This window comes from Saccopteryx leptura, chromosome 1 (assembly GCF_036850995.1).
Source record: "Saccopteryx leptura isolate mSacLep1 chromosome 1, mSacLep1_pri_phased_curated, whole genome shotgun sequence".
Lineage (NCBI taxonomy): Eukaryota > Metazoa > Chordata > Mammalia > Chiroptera > Emballonuridae > Saccopteryx > Saccopteryx leptura.
The window spans coordinates 212381234-212400330 of NC_089503.1; the positions used below are offsets into that span (position 1 = coordinate 212381234).

Genomic DNA, 19097 nt, shown 5'->3' on the forward strand with positions numbered 1-19097 from the left:
TCCTGTCCAGACAGGCTGTTTCCTTGTGCCTCAATGGTCCACGGTAGCCATTAAGAATTTTCTTTCATCTTCTTTTCTGCTAGCAGTGTTTATTTGATATACATAGTTCATTCTTAGCTCAACAATAAGTATCCCAGGGAACTAAAGTGAAGCAGCACTATTCTTAACATATTTTTTATTCACATTTAATTTATATTTCACATCTTTGTCCTGGTAATGGGGAAAAAAAGGTGTGTGTGTGTGTGTGTGTGTGTGTGTGCGCGCGCGCCCAAAAGGCAATTACTGTGCATGGTCTTTTTCCCTAGGATGGGACTTCTTTTCTTTTCAGATGATAACCCACAGGACCTCTTCTCATGCTCAAGTTCAGTCATTAACTGGCTGGATATAAGGGGCTGTTAGCACAGCAAGCTTATCCTCTCCTTTGGTTGTACAGAACTCCAGACCTTAAGTGACCCATTTTGTTGTTTCTGAGGCCAAGAATCGTTATTTTCTTTTGGCATCATACAGACATGGATTTCAATTTAATTCACAAACTTACAGCTTATGTTGCATTGATTTCTACTGAGAAGTGATTTTTCTAGACAGTTGTTCAGATTGTTTGGTTAACAGTCAACATTTGATACAACATTTGAACTCCGCTATACTCTACTATAGATTATTAGTGTAAGACTCCCTTCTTTTGATCTACCTTTTCTGCTTTAGAGATAGTTAATGCTGAACTGTAGGATTTTCTGAACATTTATGCAGAGCCAGCCACAGAGACAAACTCAACGATCATCTTCCCATATAAATGATTAAAATGTTAACATCCACCTTTGTTCTTATTTATACCCCTCTCTTCTTAAATTAATATCCACATTTGTTAAAAGAATATGCAAACTCTAGAAACACTTTATGATGGCTAGCTGAATTTCCTTTGCTGAGTTTAACCTCAGAAAAGCTTGATGATTAAATTCCACAAATAGAATTAATTTTATATCTAGTTACTGATTTTTCTCCTGTTAAGCTTTTGAACAAAACTACTTCTATTTACTGAGCCACCGGCCAGGGCCTATTTTGTCTTTATATTAAGACAACATTTAAAATTTACTTTTATATCAGTCTTCAGTATGATATTTGTTTGAAGGTGGAGACTGGTATGCTAAAGGGGAAGAATAAAGCTTTAGGCTGCAGAGAGGGTGGTGCAAACTTTCTGGGAAAAGATAGCTTTGCTTGCTTTTCACTATGATCTGTAGTTAGCGTTCTAAAAGGGGCAGTCTCCCAAACATACTGTGAATGGGTTTGTAGAGAGATGAAATCGTGACTGGCTTTAATAGGCAGGTCAAAATACAGAAACAATAGGAATAATTTATAAAGCACTTTTCTTGAAAATATAGCTAAGGAGGCAACAGTAACAAAGAGTGCCACAGTACGATGGGAGTTCCTCTTCGGTATATGTGCTGGGAAGGCTGTGAAATTTCATGTTGAATCTCAACTAATTGTGACCCAATCGTGCACTCATCTAGCTAATAAACAACACATGGGCTCATCATGCAATCAACTACACATTCTCACTCTTGAAGAATCAATAGTCTTTCCTTTCTTGTATAAAGGATGAGTGTGGGTGACCAAAATCATAAATTAAGTTATAAAGGTAGAAAGACTAGTTAACAGGTTAGGGCAGTGGTTCTCAAAGTGTGTGCCAGGACGCACTGGTGTGCCCTAGAAGATTTCCAGGTGCGCCCTATGGTATTCCAGAGAAATGGGTGCCTGTTGGGGACCAAAAAACCAACAGGGTTTTTGGAGTTTAGATTTTTAGGGGACAGAGGTGTGGGGGATTGGCTGTAAGCTGACAGTCGGCCCAACCCCCCACCTCACTTGCCTGATTAGGTTGCAAAAGGCTATTAAGCTGTGGTGCTGGATTGTTTACACTACCCCCCATGTTCCTGGGAAAGACTGGAGGCAAGTTTCTTCTATCCTTTGTTTGGTGTAAAGTTAAGATGATATGTATGGTGGGGGTTTTCTGCACTCAAAACAATTAAGAGTAAAAAGAGAGGAATTCTTCAATGTATTAATGAGGGAATGAGAATTTGCCTTTCAAATATATGCCCAAACATTGAAGAAATTGCTAGGACATATCAGGCTCATGTTTCTCATAAACACAAGAATGAAAAACACATTCACGCCAGGACCTGCCGAATTTACTAAATCTTACTAAGAATGTATCTATATATATATAAAAGATAACTTTTTTGTTATTTTTAAATTTTTTAACCCCTCTTTTTTACAAATTCTAAAAAGCATAACTCAAAAAGTGTAACATAAAAATGTTTTTTAATGTCAGAATAAATTTAATTGTGTTGTATTTATTTTGTTTAATTACCATAAAAGCACGCTTGGACTTTATATTTTTTCTTTAATATTTGAATTAATTATTATAACATATTTCTCTGAAATTTGTATATACTGTGCCTACAATTATTTGTAGGATTTTAAATGCGCCCGACTTCAAAAAGTTTGAGAACCACTGGGTTAGGGTGACAGTTTGTTTAATAAGTAAACAACTGGTCTGAATGCTTACACCTGCTGATGTTAAAAAATGATTTGTATTTTATTTTCTCATTGGTTATGCATTGAATGACTAAATCATGTCAGGTACAACTAGTAGGTTACATCACTTAGAATCTACAGTTGTATTCATTGCCCAGAAAATCAGATCAAATTCCAGAGCTTGACACTGAAGGTCATGTGCAGTCCACCTCCAACCTGCCTAGTCAAGTGCATTTCCTTTCAATACTTTCCAGTTGGTGGTGCCTCTTAGGTTTTTTGATACTCAAATGGTATTAGTTATGCCAGGTCTGTATTAGCTGGACTATCCTCCTACTTTAGATTCAAATTTTAGTATTAACCTCAACTGCGACCCCATCCGAATCCTTCTTTGTTTACAGCAGCATTTATTCATTCTTATTTATTATTCATTTATTCATGTACTTACAATCACGCCACAAATATTTATTGAGTACCTCTTCTGTTGCAAGTACTGTCTTTTCCTGTATGTGAGTTTTATTGCATGTATAGTCATATCCAAGTAGTTATACTGAGACTGTATCTTTTTTTTTTTTGTATTTTTCTGAAGTTAGAAACAGGGAGGCAGTCAGACAGACTCCTGCATGCACCCGACCGGGATCCACCTGGCATGCCCACCAGGGGGCGATGCTCTGCTCATCTGGGGCCTTGCTCTGTTGCATCTAGAGCCATTCTAGTGCCTGAGGCAGAGGCTACAGAGCCATCCTCAGCGCCCGGGGCAACTTTGCTCCAATGGAGCCCTGGCTGCAGGAGGGGAAGAGAGAGACAGAGAGGAAGGAGAGGGGGAGGGGTGGAGAAGCAGATGGGCGCTTCTCCTGTGTGCCCTGGCCGGGAATTGACTGAGACTGTATTTTAATATGTATTTTACCTCCTTATAAAAGTGAGATCATCATGGCAATGATTGCTTTTTGTTGTTTTGTTTTTAAGGAGAGATTATGATAGTGTGAGACATAACCAGGCGGGAGTTCTATGGCTGCTTTGGTGTCTCCTGTTGACTGCAACTTAATTATAGGAGCTCGATTATTCTTTCTAGCTCTAAAATTTGTTTTTCTTGATTAGATCACCAAATGCCTGTCTATATGCCAGTCACATCATGGGTATTCAGAAAACATCTGTTCGTTAGTCCTGAAATGAAACTTTTAAAATGTGCTGTCTCAAATACATCCACTATCTTGAGTTAAAAGTTTAGAATATTAGAGCATTCTCTCCCCAATGTTCCGTGAATGAAAGGAAGGTTTATCTGATATTTATATGTCATTGCTCACATTTCTTTCACTTGACAGATCAGAATGTTTAATTTATTATTTCTCCTTTATTGATTCATAGCATTTTTAATGCCTTTGTATTTTATTATGTGTTGTATTTTCATGCTCTGTGGGGGTAGGGAGTTTCTCAAATCCACTCAATATTATACAGCACCTAACACAGTCCTTTAACCAAGAAGGAGCTTAATAAATGTTGAATGATAAGTGAAGTATGCAAATCAAGTGCATCAAAATAATCTGTACAGTGTTGATTTCAGTGTAGTACAGGTGGCAGGTTCAAATCTCAATACTGCCTTTTCCTCTGTGAGTTACTGTCAGCAAGTTTATTTAGTTCTTTGCCCTCAAGCTCCTCATTGGTAAAGTAGAACAATGGCAACATCTACCTCATAAATTTATCTGATTAAATTAAGTGCTTGGAAAAGTGTCTAGCACATCGTAAGTTAGGGAGAATCCAGGTTTATGAGGCCTCAAGCTTGTATGGTGTCAGGCCATCGTTAAGGAGAAGAGCATTAAATTATGAATACAAACTGTGTCAACCTGAACATTTAAGGCTTTATTTAGACTGGGGAAAGAGATCACAAATTACAGATGTAAGAAAATTGAAACATACCATAAACATCACAAAATGTTGCCATCAAGATTAATAAACATGCTGATCCATCTTTATATACTTTATTTTCTACAAATTTTTATCTGAATATACTCATATTTTCTCTTTTATATGATAAGGAGTTATAATATTTTCTATAGAGAGTATGGAAAGAATTTATTCTTTTCTCTACCAAAATAGATTGAATTTTTATTTTATTTTTATTATTTATTATTATTTTATATTATTGATGGTTTAGGAAATATTCATTTGCCTTCATAATGCATTACTGGAAATAACACATTTCTATCTTCCTCCATGGCTTCATGCTCAGACAGTCCTCATTTGGAGGAAGCCTGGGAGAAACCTAGCTTTTGGGTTTTACGTAGCATGGTCTCAGAGAGGCCAGTGCCTCTGCAATGGCTCCAGCTTGGTTATGTTCTCACTGCTCATGCTTGACCCCCCCATCCCCACCTTATGGGAAGGTCTTGCTGTAAGAGTTGATGGGAGGGAGGATCAAGTGGCTGAGAGCAGAGGACACAGTATCCCTGATGCATTGTACTCACATAGTTAGAGGCACAGATAAAGACCAGGTGCTCTGTGAGGTCTTTCAGCGTTAGATTGACCTTGGAGTCCCAAGAGATTGAAGGAAGTGCTAGCAGCCAGCCTGCTGATAGAACCTGCTGCAAACCCAAGATGACTCACAGGAGGTAGAAGATGACCACCCTCAGGGGCCACCCTCTCTCTCCTCCTAACCCCCAGGGCGAGGGCTTCCTCATACAGGCCATGCAGAACACAGACGTTGGAGTCCCCTGGTTTTGTGTTAAATCTGCCTCTCGGTCTAAGTGCTCCTTAAGTCAACATTGACCATTGTTGTTTTCTTGTTTCATCACCAAATAACTTTTCAGTAAGTCCCTACAAATTTTGCAATAAATATCTTTTGTGATCTTATGTAGCTTTTTTAATTTTTTTTTTCTTTCTGAAGCTGGAAACGGGGAGAGACAGTCAGACAGACTCCCGCATGTGCCCGACCGGGATCCACCCGGCACGCCCACCAGGGGGCGATGCTCTGCCCACCAGGGGGCGATGCTCTGCCCCTCCGGGGCGTCGCTCTGCCGCGACCAGAGCCACTCTAGCGCCTGGGGCAGAGGCCAAGGAGCCATCCCCAGCGCCCGGGCCATCTTTGCTCCAATGGAGCCTTGGCTGCAAGAGGGGAAGAGAGAGACAGAGAGGAAGGAGGGGGTGGGGGGTGGAGAAGCAAATGGGCGCTTCTCCTGTGTGCCCTGGCCGGGAATCGAACCCGGGTCCCCCCGCACGCCAGGCCGACGCTCTACCGCTGAGCCAACCGGCCAGGGCTTTTAATTTTTAAGAATAATTTTTTCTCTCCACTTTATCCCAAACAGGGTAAGATTTCAGATGACTTGAACTTTCACTAAAATGGATTTTTAAATGGGTTGTGCCAGACAAAATTTGTGTTTAATACTTCATGGTCATAAAAATATCTAAGCCTATTGAGATAAAAATACTGTATTTCCTTCATTCTTAAACATCATTTGTGGTGGACACCGTGTGCTGTGACCATATTCTGCTTCAGGCACGAAGAAGTTGTTAGTCCGGCTCTGGGAGTGCTGCTTGGTGGCATTTTCAGCTGACAGTCCTCTCTGGGAGAAACTCTCCTGTCAAAGTTCATCCCCACCCCCCAGGGGCAGCCTCCGGTGTTCTTTGAGGGGAGGGAGTGTTATAAAAGCCCTTGTTCCCCCAACTTGCACAACTGCAGAGGGCCACCCAGCTTCAGAGCACCACAGAGCCCAGTGGGTGACTGCACGGTGGCCTCACTCCTTCCTCCCCCAGTTCAGCCATCTTGCCTTCCCCTGCAGATAGTGGTCTGGCAAGCATACCCTACGCACGGTAAGCCTCCTGCACATCAATCAGTCAGACTCTCCTTCCCAGAGAACCTGCCCTGGAACACCATCAATTTTTTAAGAATCACAATCTTTTAAATAACAGCTTTTCTGGGGATGAGGATAGACATCATTTATAAAATGTGATCCAAGTTCAGAAACGTTCAAATAGAAAACACACACACACACACACACACACACACACCCAAAAACGTGCTTCTTCCTTTCAAGTACATTAGGTGCACGCAAACACTTTAATTGCTGGCTGCCACCAATGACCTGAAGCACTTAGAAGACTTTCACTGAAGCCATTATCTGAAGAAAGGTTAAAGATTGTTGTTCTTTCCTGTTCTCACTGCAGTTTTCCCTTTACACCCTCTCTTAGCTTGACCTCCTCTGAACTCAAGGTTTTGAGCCAATGCGTCTGGCTCCAGCCCTGCCATCCCTTGATGGCACATTCATCTGCCCGACTGAACATTTCTTTGCTATTCCGCTGACCTCCCAAACTTAGCATGTCCAACACTGGGTGAGGCATCCTCCCCTCACACCAGCCCTGTTTTGTGTCCAGTGTCAATTAGTGGCCCCACTGCCCTGGCCATAAAACCTGTTCGTCATCTTAGACTCTTCCTCCTCCCTCACTGTACATATCCAGACAGCCAACAACATCTTGACGATTTTGCCAGGAACATATACTCCAATAAACAATACTATCACTGCATTTCAGTTCCTGTTACTCCTTCCTCGGTTTAGCTCCTGAGGTGGACCACTACAATAATAACTGACTCATTTTGCTACCTTCTGTCTGGAGTCCTTTAAATATGTATTCTGCACAGAGGTCAAGATGGTGGACGTCAGATGCCCATTTGATCACACCATTGCGCTCATGAACACCAGGAGCAGCAAATTCTCCAGTCCGGCGAGGCTATCCCCATAACCCACTTATCACTTATCATACCACTAACACGCCCTGTCGCCAGCTTGATGTGCTAGGAAAATTGCAGTGCTCGGAGTGCTTCCTGTTGCTTCGTGCCTCTGTGCCTTGGTCTGTTCTTTTCCCTCTGCCTGGAGAGCCCTTGACTCCTTCCTGAGATCAGCTAAGTGTAATCATCCTCTGAGGTCATTTCTTTCTGTCATCTCCTCTAGAATGTTCTCTCTCAACCTCAGAATCTTGATACTCAACTTGCCCTAGCCTTTATAAGATGATGAAAGGCTATGTATATTGATGTCCTTTCTTAAAGGATGGGGACTATGCTTGCTCACCTCTGTGACCCTGGGGCCAGACACGCAGAAGGTACTCAGTAAATGTCTGCTGAACGGAAGTGAATAGTGAAGATAATAGGTCCCTGGTTTTCTTTGCATTTACTGACTCATTGCTTATTTAGTATATTATCAATCTTCCATGATTCTTTCTGGGATCTCTGTCCTGAAATCCAGCTCTCTTCCCAACATCTTAATAAAATTGGCTAATAATCATGAAACTTAATTTTTTTCAAAATTGAACTCCAGACTTTTCCTCAGACCTGCTCCTCTTGTAGCCTCTCTCATTTTTAATCCACGGTAACCTTCCCATTTGTGTCAACCTTGGTACTTCTTTCTTTCATCAGAGAATTCTCTTCCTCTCTCCATCTCCATTACTATGCCTCTGGATTATCATAGCAACCCTCCAGCCGGCTGCCTCCGCCCACACTCGTCTGCACACAGTATTATCGAGGTGGCCAGATGTGCCTCTGCCACGGCTCTGCATGGGCCTCCGTTCACATCCTTTCTATGCGCAACATGCTTCATAAATGTTCCCTAATGCAATGCCAGGTCCGTCCTTACCCACTCCCCGACCTAACCCAGACCTCACCTCCCGCACTTCTGGTTCCGTTAGTTCCCCTGCCTTTCTCCTTCTCCCACGGGGTCTTTCTTTTTCCTGGTGCCTCTGCCTGAAAAGCTAGTTCCTCAGATACGGTTTTCTGACTCTCTTCCTTTAGGTCTGTGCTGGAATGTAATGTCACCTTACAGATGTTTATTTCACATACACTGTATTTATTATTCTCCACAGTCACTGAGTACACCATCAGTCATGCTTTATAATTACTTATTTGTTTTCTGACTTTTTTTTTCCTTTCAGTGCTCTGTCCTTAGAGAAAGGGGCACTGGTGCATGCTAGGGGCACAATAGATATCTGATGAACGTGCAGGTGAATGAAGGAACCAGGACTAACCATGTTCCTTCTTGGCACGTATAATGTTGGGCAAATTGCTCACCTTCTCTGAGTTTTCCTTTACAGTATTTGTAAAATGAGGCTAATATTAATTGATACCTACCATATTTTTCTCAAAGGTTCTTAATAAAATGCCAGTGTAATATATATTAATGGATGGTATAAGTCCTTATGCATCCTGCACAATCTATATGTAAACTTTAATCTTCATAGTAATCATAGATATGTTCAGTGATCGTCTCCATTTTGGTGATTTGTGGAGAAAATGAACTAAGGTTTGTACATGTCTTGAAGTCACCTAGAGAGTAAACATGAGCCAGGACTTGAACACAGAGAGCTGTGACCGCGTTAGTGTTGACCGGCCGCCCTGATTGTGTGCTTCCTCATTCTGTGTCTGTACTTAGTGAAAATGACCCATAGTAAGAGTCCTTTGCATTAGGCAACCTTTATCAGATGGAGGATATTTCCACGTTTTCTGTTTAAAGAACTTATGCTGAATTTTGTCAAATATTTTTTCCTTCTCCAAAGGCAATCATTAACTTTTCCCTTTGAATCTATTAATGTAGTGAACACGCTAATATAGTTCACGATGTCCACATCCTTTCATTTCAAGAATAAAACCTGTTCAGTCATTTAATTTTATTCTGTTAACACACTCTGCTTGATGACATTTGTTCATATTTTATTTTAGAAGTTTGCCTCTATGCTCAGGTAAGAAATTGCTATATGACTTATATGGTTTTCTTTCTTAGGATATCATTACATAGTTTTGCTATCAGATTTTTGTGCCATGATTTAGAATAAGCATATATTACCAGAAGGATTTATAAGTTCCCTCAATGTTTGATAAAACTTTCATGAAGAAATCAGTGTTTTTATTACATATATTTATATTAATCCTCAATCAGGTTTTAGTCATCTTTTTGAATCTATTTTGATAATATATATTTTCTTAGAAAGTCCATGTTCAAACTGACTTGTATGAACATATGATTTATAAAAATTATACTAATAATGGCCCCTTTTACATTTTAATATAATTTGAAACTTTCCTTTTTAGTTTTCATCAGACTTGTTTTACAAAGAACCATCTCTTAATTCTCCTAATAACTTTTTCTACTTCATGAGCTTTGTTTTCATCTTTACTAATACTTATCCTATTTTTTATTTTATTATTTTTACAGATTTTTGAGATTGATGCATAATAAAACATTTTAATGTAATTGTTTTCTATGAGAGATTATAGAATTCTTTATGATTATGCTTTTGCCATATTCAATGGGTACTTTTTAATGAAATATAATTTTCAAATTGACTATCTCTTTTAGATTATTATTATTAAAAGGATAATTTTTCATAAGTGAATACATTTTTGAATTTTTTCTAGTCTTTTATGATTGATTGTTAATTAAATATGATTGATATTTTATAATTTAATATCATTCAATAATCAAATTATTGATATTAATTCGTGATTGCAAAATGTGTCAGATATAATTTCAGGTTTTTGTAAATTTTTGAGACTTTATTTTAGGTCTAGCACATAGACATGGTTTTCATGTATCCCTTTTATTCTCTTCAGTGTGACAGCTAGTTTTTTTTCTACCTCTATGAACTTTTCTTTTACCATTTCTGTGATTATTTCCCCCTCTCTGTTCTCTTTGCTCTCTTGGGAGTTCCTTTTCAATACTTGGTTGGAATTTCTAGTCCCAGCTCATTTTATGACTGTTATATGTGCTATTTCTGTAGGGTAGAATATTTTTCTCTATCTCTATATATTTAACCTAACATCATTTTTACTGCATAAAACAGCATCCATTGTGCTTTAAAATTTATCACAGGCAGTGGTGTGTGGGAGCCAGCCCAAACAGGCTTGTGAGAGCCAGTGGTGAGAGGCAATTTGTGAGCCATTCTGATATCAGTGTGGAAGCATACTTACGTAACAGAAATTGGCACATATTACAAATTTCTGTGGGTTTCTTTGTTTGTTTTTGAGAGAGAGCCAGCCTACTTACGTCCCACAGAGCATAGCCCTCCTCATTTTCGTTTATGTATAAATTCTTGAAAAAAAATGTTTAGAAACCTTATTTTTCACCTATATAATCTGAAGCTATATTGTTAGGTGTATGATAGTTCATATTGTTATATTTCATCATAGGTTGTAACTTTTATCCCTATGCATTTTCCTTTGTATTGCTTAGTACTTGTCATTTGAATTATAATTATTCTAATATTGTTATTACTATACTTATATTTGCTTGACATCTTTTTCTTTTCTTGCACTTTCAAACTTTTTGTAACTATTTAGAAATTTTTTAAATTAAATTTATCGGGATGACATTGGTTAATAAAATTATTGTATAGGTTTCAAATGTACAATTCTGTGATCCATTATCTGTATATTGCATTGTGTGTTTAGCATTCAAAACCAAATCTTCTGTGACGATATATTTAATTCCCTTTACTGTTTTCTAGCCTCCCCCTCACCCCCTTTCCCTTTGGTAACCACCATACTGTTGTCTGTACCATTTTATTTTTGTTCCTCTTATAAATAGCATATTTTAAAATTTAACTCCCTGTCTTATTGCCTCTCTATTTTTAAAACACAATCTAAGTTCCTGTCTCTTAGTAAGAAGATAGAGCTTTTATCCTGTCTTTGCCTGTGTGGGTGGATGAACTTGAGTGTTTAGACGGACTCCTTTCACGTTATGTTTTATGTGTAGTTTTACTGTGCTTCTTTTGTTTAATATTTTTTTATGCCTACCACTGCCTTCCTTTAGATAGCTTAAGTTGTTTTATTGTTTTGTTTTGTACTAAGAACACTATACCCCTGATTGGGTGGCCCACCAAATTACTGGTGATTTTTTTTTTTTTTTTTTGGTATTTTTTCAAAGTTAGAAAGTTAGAAGCTGGGAGGCAGTCAGACAGACTCCTGCACTCACCCGACCAGGATCCATTCAGCATGCCCACCAAGGGGCGATGCTCTGCCCATCTGGGCCATTGGTTTGCTGCAATAGGAGCCATTCTAGCATCTGAAGAGGAGGCCATGGAGGTGTTCTTAGCTCCCGAGCCAACTTTGCTCCAGTGGAGCCTTGGCTGTAGGAGGGGAAGAGAGTGATAGAGAAAGGAGAGGGGGAAGGGTGGAGAAGCAGATTGGCACTTCTCTTGTGTGCCCTGGCTAGAAATTGAACCCGGGACTTTCACATACCAGGCTGATGCTCTACCACTGAGCCAACCGACTAGGGCCAGATAGCTTTAGTTTTTATTTTTTTTTCTTTGGTTTGTAAATTATAAGGATATATCTAGGGTTTTCTTTTCCTGCAATAATTTTTTTCTTGATTTGTTGCAATTAATCATCATGAATGTATTGAACATTCTCCAAATAAAATTATAATCTTAACATGAGTTCACTTCTTCCTTTTCCCATATCATTTCCCATAATTTTTCTTCCATGTTGCTAGTTAGAAAAGTGCATCATAGTAGGTCGGTGGTTGCCCCTGGTGGTGGGAATTGGGAATGGAGTGGCTGCAAGTTAGAGTGAGGGAAATGATAAATATATTTTATAATCATGGTCATGGTGGTGATTTCATGGCGGTATACACTTGTTAAAACTCATATATATCATATACCTAAAATGGGCATATTTTATTATCTTTGAGTTGATATTAAAAGTGTGGTAGTGAACGTCAGAGAGAGCAAAGATATAGGATATAGAAAAGGCTCGTGAGGTTATATCTCAAGAAACTTTAATGGTACATTTTTTCTGGCAATACTTTGTAGCTTAGAATTTGAAATTGGTAAAATAAAAGTAACAGAAAGATGAAATGGGGACATTTAGGGTGCCACTTACGATAGTATTACAGTGGACAGTAAGGTGACTGACTGGGACCCCTGCTGGATGGGGAGGCAAATGCAGCTAAGAGGCAGGTAGTTGTGAGAGTGGGGGCAATGTAGTTATTTTTATTTTATTTTATTTTTTTACAGTGACAGAGAAAGAGGGATAGAGAGGGACAGATAGACAGGAACGGCGAGAGATGAGAAGCATTAATCATTAGTTTTTCGTTGTGACACCTTAGTTGTTCATTGATTGCTTCCTCATACTGCCTTGTCTGCGGGCCTTCAGCAGACCAAGTAACCCCTTGCTGGAGCCAGCGACCTTGGGTCCAAGCTGGTGAGCTTTGCTCAAACCAGATGAGCCCGTGCTCAAGCTGGCGACCTTGGGGTCTTGAACCTGGGTCCTCTGCATCCCAGTCCGATGCTCTATCCACTGCACCACTGCCCAGTCAGGCGGGCAATGTAGTTACAAACAAATTAAAAGTTAAGTCCAACAAACATGGAATATGTGCTTATTATGTATCATGGATACTTCTGTGTGTTGGAGGTACAGGACTGAACAAGATGAACAAGGTTTCTGACCACAAATGTAGCCATTAGTTAATTAGACCTAAATATAAATGTTAACTTGGTTCATGCCCCATACTTCCTTAAACCTCACATTATTATTTTATTTTTTTCTTGCATAACATTTATATTTTCCTGGAATACACTTTCATATAATTATTTGGAAAATATTCTGCGGATCTTTTCTAAGGTCTGATCTGAAAGAATGCTCTTTACCCTCTTTCTTGAATACTAATAGCTTTCTAGATTTGAATTCACTTTTTCTTAGACTTGGAAGATTTGTTTTATTTGTCTTATAAGTGTCATGATCAGATACATTCTGATTCTTGTCCTTAAGTACTTGTTTCTATTACATGGATGCTATGAGGATGGTTTTCTTTAGTAATTAAGAAATTTATTTAAAAACTACCCTGCCCTGGCTGGATGGCTCAGTTGGTTGGAGCATCATCCCAAGGCACCGAGGTTGCTGGTTCGATCCCCAGTCATGGAACATAGAGGAACAGATTGATGTTCCTGACTCTCCCCCCCCCCCCATTACTCTCTCCAATATCAATAAAATAAACATTAAAAAAATAAACACTACCATAATTTTAATTTATCCTTTTTATCCCCCTTTAGTGTGACAGCTAGTGTTTTTTTTATCTCTATAAAATTTCCTTTTATCATTTTTGTGATTATTTCCTCCTCTCTGTTCTCCTTGCTCTTTTGGGAGGTCCTTTTCAATACTCGGTTTGAATTTCTAGACCTAGCTTATAATTTTCGACTCTTTTTCATTTTGTACTGTGATTTGGAAGACACTCTTCCCCTTTACCACATATTTTGAATGCAGCACTTTTGGACAGTGGGCTGGAGTAACAGGTCTCAGTGGCGGGTGATAGTTCCTGGGCAGCAGGTGAAGCATCACAGCTACGATGCTCTAGGGAAGCTGTCCGTTGTACTTGCTTTAGAGAATTGTGCTAGCTAGCATTTTTCAAAAACCCATGAAACTTTTTCAAGAATGTTTTCACCTAATATATTTTTTAATTATTAAATGAGAGTCAGGGAGGCAGAGATAGACTTCCACATGCACCCGGACTGGGATCCACCCTGCAAGCCCACAACCAGGTGATGCTCTGCCCCTCTGGGGCTGCTGCTCTGTTGCTCAGCAACTGAGCCATTTTAGTGCCTGAGGTGAGGCCATGGAGGCATCCTCAGCACCTGGGGCCAACTTTGCTCGAACTATTTGAGCCATGGCTATGGGAGAGGAACAGAAGGAGAGATAGAGAAGAGAGGGGGGGGGGTGGAGAAGCAGATGGCCACTTCTCCTGTGTGCCCTGACCAGGAATTGAACCCAGGATTTCCACACACTGGGCTAACGCTATACCACTGAGCCAAATGGTCAGGGCCTAGACCTAATTTTTTAAAAATATAAAAACACATGAATATATTGCTACATAGAACTATGATCAGAGATACGCCTGCTAGCTACATATATGCATCATCATTTGTCTATCTTATGTGGTAAACTTCCTGAGGTGATTCTATATTCCCCTTTTATAATGCCATCTCTTTAATTAATGGGTTTTTTTTGAGTAATTATGATAACTAAGGTGTTCAAATTTTATCACTACTTTTGTCCTTAGCAGTTTAGATATTTAAATTTTTACAATTTGCTTTGGAAACATTTCAGTATAATTAATCAATTTGCATTGTTTGTTTTAAGTATTCCCAAGAGCTTAAATGTTTTATTAAAGTATATATATATACATATATATTTAAAATACATAAATTTTGTAAACCTTGTATGAAATAGCAATTTTAAAAGAATAAATGTCCTACCTAACCACTTTGTTGTTGATTCAATAAACTGTGAAATTTATAGGTCCCATTATCATGTCGTGTGGCCTTATGAGACCATTAAATACCAACTTCACTTCTTATATTTGTATTAATTAATTTTTCAGAATCATAGTCGTAACCATGTTAACATAGTTCATAATGTCTTTTAGACTTACTGGTGAACACAGATTGTTTCATGAAATTTTGTATTTGACATTTTCATAATATTGGTATCAATTGAAAACAGCTTGAAGCAATTACTGAAAAATGCTAATACCCTTAATGACAGGAAAATTTAGACATTTAAAGATACTAGCTTCTCAGCTGTACTCAAATGGGACTGGTTAAAATAGCCATAGGAGTCATAGGTCTATAAACTGTGGGTCAAATTCACTGCCCATCTGTTCTGCTAAATGAATCATGTTGGAACAGAGTCATACCCGTTCATTCATTCATTGTCTGTGGCAGTTTTCACATGTAAAACTGAGTTTACATGGTCGTCATCAACCCTGCAAGACCTACAAACCCTAACGCACTGCCTGGCCCTTTAAAGAAAAGGTTTACCAATCCGTGCTTTATATAATAGCAGCTGTTTTGCCCACTCTTACCCGCCACACTTTCACACTGGTACCAGTGACACACCTTTGTCTGAATACACCCGGCGCTTGTTTGTGTTCTCTCTCAGGCTCTTCCCTCCGCCCAAAATGATGTTTCTTTTCACTCGTATCTGAAATCAACCCATTCTTGAATGTGTGATTCCAGCAACACTTCCTCCATGAATTTTAAAAAGAAAATCAACTTCCCTGGACATAACTCCCTTACACTCCTTAACACATGCTCTCTCTACAAAAGTATGATTAAGTAATTTTCTGCCTGTTCCTTGCAGCTTAATGTGGCTGGCCATGCCGACCATCCTAGTCTCTGGCCATCCATAACCATTGACTCCCAATAGGTGTGACTCTCATCCTACAGTTTTATTAGTTCATTCTCCTTACTGTGATGGCTTTTTCTTTTATTCCCCATCCTCACTCTCTGCGGAGGACTTTTAATCTTGATTGAGAAAATTAAAGCAAGAGTCAAGAACTAACATCAGATCTACCAACTTTCCAGCAAAGAACAGCTATGCTCTCTTACAGTCTTGATATTCCACACTCAACCTTGGCTTGCCCTCAGTTTTAGTATTTTTGAGTGAATAAATAAATATCTTGCCTGTATAACCCAATATTTATAACTCTTCTTGCTAAGTCTATTAAAGTTATTTTGAGCCTGACCAGGTAGTGACGCAGTGGATAGAGCATTGGACTGGGGTGCAGAGGACCCAAGTTCGAAACCCCGAGGTCGCCAGCTTGAGTGTGGGCTCATCTGGTTTGAGTACAGCTCACCAGCTTGAACCCAAGGTCGCTGGTTTGAGCAAGGGGTCACTCAGTCTGCTGTAGCCCCCCGGTCAAGACACATATGAGAAAGCAATCAATGAACAACTAAGGTGCTGCAATGAAGAATTGATGCTTCTCATCTCTCTCCCTTCTAGTCTGTCTATCCCTATCTGTCCCTCTCTCTGTCTCTCTGTCTCCGTCACACACACACAAAAAAGTTATTTTTGTTTGTGACTACTAGGCAGAATAAAACAAAACAAAAACAGCAATATGTTAGATTATATTTTCTCCCTGGGACAAACTACAATATCAGTATAGAATATAGCATATTTACAGTTCTTTTCGCAAGTCACTCCAGAATTAAATCTGTTAGAACTGGCCACATGTGTTGATGTGTCTATCCACTCTTCCAGATGTGTTAACTCTAGGCAGTGACATTCTGGTAGGCTAGCAGTGCTAGTCAACAGCAGGTCATGAGGTCAACAAGCACTCTGCAGTGAAACCCAGTCACGGGACTTTTAAAAAATCTGGTTTGAAGTCCATGAGCCCCGTGAGGGCTTTTTTCTTCCTGGATGCAGGCACCTAGGAGAACTGAAGGCAAACCAAAGATGCTGATTGGGAGGGCATTTGACTACCACGTGCAATTCGTAAGCCACAATTAAACCCTGCTTCTGTAGTCTCCAAAAACTTGACAGAAAAGGAAGTGGACAATTTATCTCTCCCTACATTTATCTCTCATCAAGTAATTAACTTCATTTCAGCCACTTCTCTTTTGACAAGTTTTTGGTGAGAGTCAAACGAGATACTGCATGCAAAGAACTTGAGTTCTGCTTAGTCTAGTTAATATCACTGTCATTGATAATAATTATATTAGTAGGTCACATGGAGTCCTGGCCAAAGAGAAAAGAATAGAATAGTTTACCTTTTTGGGGTTTATTTTTTTGACCAAAATGGATTCACCAACACATACACATACACATACACACAATTTTGTAAAAATCAGTCCACAGAATGATAGACCTATAGTAAGTGTCAGATTGAATACTGCCAAACCTGCTATGAAATTGTGATTCTTTGCTGTCAGCCCAGAAAACTACTTCAGTCTTTGGCTAGGTGACAAACAATAAATGTTTTCTTTTCAGCTACACTGGGCCTCCCTTATCATCATTTGTCAGAAGATTTTGAGGCTGTTTCTATGCATTCCACCATGCTTGGCATGGAGCATTCTGGCTAAGACACTGAGTCTTCCTTACCATCCACCAGCCTGAGGTAGCTGTGCAGGGCAGTGAAAGTCCCCTGTGACATTGGTAAGAAGTGAGTACCTTGCTTGTCTGAAACTCACACTGATGCAAAAGCCCAGGGCTGACATCACCATTGTTTACTCAGTAGATTCCTAAGGCTTGTTCACAGTTATTCACCCTAGTACTTGTTCAGTTCCAAGTCAATAGATACTTTTTTTTTTGAACAATATGGAGTTTGGGATACTACACACACACACACACACACACACACACACACACACACACACACAAAAGGAGGTAGAGAATTTGAGGATTTGGTGTGAAATTACAAAGGTAATATTGAAGTTTTAATAAAAAATCTGGTCCTGGCTGGTTAGCTCAGTCAGTTAAGAACATTGTCCTGAAACAACAAGGTTGTGGGTTTGATCCCTGGTCAGAGCACACACAGGAAGCAACCAGAAAATGTAGGACTGAGTAGAACAACAAATGCTTCCCTTTCCACTCTCTATCCTTCCTTTTTCTGTCTCTCTAAATATCAATAAAAACTAAGCTTTGGCCAGATAGCTTGGTTGGTTGGAGCATCGACCTGGAACACAGAGGTTACTGGTTTGATTCCCTGGTCAGGGCACATACAGGAGCAGCTCAAAGTTCCTGTTTTTCTTTCGTCCTCTCTCTCTCAATAAAATAAATAAATAAATAAATAAATAAAAATCTGAAGCAGTGAGATAATATACACCAAGAGAATGATTATGAAAGTAAAAAGGAGATTTGCTTTAATTAAATCAATTAATGGGTGAGATCATATCTTACAGAAGAATTAGACACTATGTGTTGTGGAAAAGGCTTTCTTGTTGGATATATTCTCTTATAGCAGTTTGTTTACTACCTAGGTAAATGCTGGTTTTTCCTTTTAAGAGTTATATATTTTAAGAGTAATCATTTTTATATTTCAGAAACATCTGAAAAGTAAAATAGTTTACAGAATTTAATTGCAGTGAATACTTATGTCAAGGATGCAGTAGATTTTAATTTTTCATGGGGAAGTCAATAAATGCACACTATTTTCCAAAAGAGAGAAAAATTTCATTGCTTATATTATATATGCTGTGCTTTTTGATTTTTTAATAAAATGGAGTCAAATAGGAAATTTTGTAATCACATTCTTCACCTTTTTGAGTTAGAAAAATAAAATCTTATTACTTACAAAATTCTCAAATGATGTTTCACTTAACAGTGATTTATTTCATAAAGAATAAAATTTGGCCCTGGCCGGTTGGCTCAGTGGTAGAGCGTTGGCCTGGTGTGCAGGAGTCCCAGGTTTGATTCCCAGCCAGTACACACAGGAGAAGCTCCCATCTGCTTATCCACCCCTCCCCCTCTCCTTCCTCTCTGTCTCTCTCTTCCCCTCCCGCAACCAAGGCTCCATTGGAGCAAAGTTCGCCCGGGCGCTGAGGATGGCTCCAAGGCCGCTGCCTCAGGCACTGGAATGGCCCTGGTTGCAACAGAGCAACACCCCAGATGGTCAGAGCATCGCCCCCTGGTGGGCATGCCGGGTGGATCCCGATGGGGCGCATGTGGGAGTCTTTCTGACTTCCTCCCTGTTTCCAACTTCAGAAAAATACAAAAAAAAAAGAAAAAGAAAAGAATAAAATTCAACCGAGTAAATGTGAAAACGTAATTGGCTTTATTAAGTGATTCATGAATTGGGCAGCAACTATCTAAGGACAAAAAAGAA

General features: G+C 39.3%; 1 protein-coding gene across 10 annotated transcripts in view; it reads left to right on the forward strand.

Moving 5' to 3' along the window:
• IL15 (interleukin 15) overlaps window positions 1–19097 on the forward strand; it is a 66526-nt gene that overhangs the window by 37692 nt on the left and 9737 nt on the right. For 2 of the 10 annotated variants that reach the window (XM_066385686.1, XM_066385671.1), the window contains exon 1: window positions 17278–17428. The exons of 7 other annotated variants lie outside the window; for them this stretch is intronic. The gene's annotated coding sequence lies outside the window, so the exon portion shown is untranslated. Of the gene's footprint in view, window positions 1–17277; window positions 17436–19097 lie in introns of those variants that run through there. One more of the 10 variants, XM_066385680.1, reaches the window with a different exon arrangement.